Below are 2,716 nucleotides of genomic sequence, written 5' to 3'. Positions count from 1 at the left end.
TTAGCTGCACAAGATCACTTCCCATCTAATTAAATACATTGCTGCTTTGTTGCCTCTCTGTGTGAGTCATAAGGTGCCCATATAGTAGTTACTCATTGGGCTGCTAAGCACTGAGTCAGCAGTTTGAATGTCCTCTCTGCTCTGCTGCAGATAGACAAGGCCTTCTGCATCCGTAAAGATTTACAGCTTCAAAAACCCGCAAGGGCAGTTCTATTCCATCCTGTAGGGTCACTATGAATCAGATTCCACTTGATGGCCGTGGGTTTATGTTGATGAATGAGTTGTAAAGTAGTTTAAGTTTTGAGAACTAGTATATGTATGAAAGTAAATATTAAGCATTGGAGAGTCATTGTGTATTGAAAGTTGACAGAACACTGAGTTGGTGTGAGAAGATCTGAATTTGAGGCAAACTAGTAGGATGGGTTTGGGGAAATGTGTAACCCTTCCTGAGCTTCATCTTCCTCCTGTGGGATCACAATATATATAGGATTGTTGTGAGGATTGAAAGATGCCCTGTGCATAGGAGGGCTTTCATAACTTAAGAAATGTTCTGGAAATACAAAGTTTATTCATGGGGAACAGACAGCACGGTTTCACATCCCCCTCCTGCATCCCCACTACCCTCCACCTCCCCACCAAACAAACAAACCCAATGCTATAGAGTCAATTCTGATTCAGGATAGAGAGGGACACTTGTCTAATACTGTGTCCTACAGCCAAATGGAAGTTGGCTTGAAATCCAGTCTTAGGATTCCAAGGCTAGTCTCTTATTGACTGCATGACATATCTTTTCTCCTTCATCGGGCTGCCTTTGGGTTTTGCTTCTCTACAATAAAAAAAATTAAGCAAGCAAATAATTTTTACAAGGTCACACTATCTTTCAGAGGCCAACTCCCCAAATCCCACAAATACTTCACAACATTACTGTCTTTTGGGTACTTCCCAGATTATTGCTAAGCAACAGCAGTATATTTACAAAACTAATTGCCAGCCTTTTCATAGCCAACTGATTATTGTATGTACCTCTTTCTACGCTAACTCACTGGATTGGAACCAAGATCCAGGGTGTAATTTGATGGTGGTTTCTGTTGTGTTTGCTGTGCCTTGCACTGAAGGTTTTACAGAAGGGGTGAAGTAACGATAATCTCCGACTGGGAGAAAGTGTTCTCTTCACTGATTACAAATCACTGTCACTTTGCTGATTAGCTCTTTGTTCTGGTTACTTATCCTTTCTACCATGCTTGACTGTTCAAATCACCAAACAGAAGGATGCAAAGATTTTTGGGGTCTGTTTTTGCTGTGTTGCAGATGCAGTAACCATATGGAACACCAAAGCCGAGGGCCTTAAGTATGAACCAACATGTCCTAGTTTTGATCCCCCCCTTAGCATTTTGAGGATGTGTCTTATTTATCATTGCCAACGTGCAGTCTTTACTGCAGAACGTGAGTGAAATTGTGTGTGTGTGTGTGTGTGTGTGTGTGTGTGTGTGTGTGTGTGTGTGTGTGTAGAGAGTGGGAGGGACACCGAGGATATGAGAAAAACCATTTTAATGCTACCGGCAAAAATTGTAAAGATGAGATTGTCTATAGGTTTATTTAGGGGTTGTGGTGGCTCAGTGGGTTAAGCACCAGGAAGCGATGCCAGCCCAGTATCCACTCTGGGAGCAAAAGGTGAACCTTTCTGCCTCTTTAAAGATTGTTGGTGGGGGGGGGGGGCGGCCCCACCAAGGCCCAGGTGGGAGTGGCATCCGGTGCGGTATCTTGGGGCACAGATCGCCTGGCTCATTCCTCCTAGTGTCCGTGCTGCCCACGACCAAAGTGTTGGAGCTTGACGCCGGGACCCTGAGGGGGTGGCAGCCTGAGCCCTGGAGACGTGAGGCTGGAAGGCCCCAGAAGACTTGGACTCCCAGCCTGGAAGTTACAAGATCTGACACTACGGACCAGCCAAGTGGGTCAGCACCTCGGTTGAATCGATGGGCTGGGATTCAGCCGTCCAGTCTGGCTTTAGATAACTCAACAGCTATGTTGGAGGCAAAAAAAATGAGAACAAGATGGAATTAAAGATGACAGCTCCAGTGACAAGCTACGTGGAGCTATGTTCTGGCCATTTCAGTGGGTCTGCCATTAGCAATATACCTGTATAGCCCCTCTGACCAGCAATTGATCCACCTAAGCCTTCGGAGCCAGAGGTCTCCATTGAAGACAGAGTCAAAATGACTGTGTTTGTAAGGTTTTTCCACAGATTCTCTAGTGCCCCAAAGAACTGTTGACATTAGCAAACTTCCTGAGGGAAGAAGGAAAGGTGTTCGCTGAAAAAGTTTACTACACTATAGCCTACAATAGCCCTGTTGAATTGCTTAACGGAAATAATGAAGTGTGTGGCTGATTCTGAAAGATGAACCGTGTAAAGAAAATGAATGAGAGAATGAAGAAAGTTGCATTGCTAGGGGCAAAACCCTGTTTCAGAAAGACCTCTGCAGTACCTAAAAATAAAGCATGTGTCTAGTCCCACAGCATAATCTGTATATTCGCAGTCACAGCCACAGAAATCTGAGGGAGCTGTTCTATTCTGTTCTACGGGGTTGCTTTGAGTACGAATCACTTCAACGTCAGTGGGTTTGGGTATAGTTTTTGTTTTGCCAGGCTTTTATATCTTGCCAGGCATTGGTTATACAAGTACATCTATTATTCTGCCTTTATCCTCTTGGAATACATG

The 2,716-nt window shown here is 44.4% G+C and overlaps 1 pseudogene; it reads left to right on the top strand.

Annotated features, from left to right (window-relative positions):
- The first annotated feature begins 1,638 nt into the window (after window positions 1-1,638).
- Window positions 1,639-2,421, top strand: LOC101660090 (annotated as a pseudogene).
- The last annotated feature ends 295 nt before the right edge of the window (window positions 2,422-2,716 follow it).

The sequence above is a fragment of the Echinops telfairi genome, unplaced genomic scaffold (assembly GCF_000313985.2).
Source record: "Echinops telfairi isolate 266 unplaced genomic scaffold, ASM31398v2 ScPeMD7_20;HRSCAF=75, whole genome shotgun sequence".
NCBI classification, from domain to species: Eukaryota; Metazoa; Chordata; class Mammalia; order Afrosoricida; family Tenrecidae; genus Echinops; species Echinops telfairi.
The sequence above is the reverse complement of the archived record's forward strand: the minus strand, read 5'-3'. Positions and strand labels throughout refer to the sequence as shown.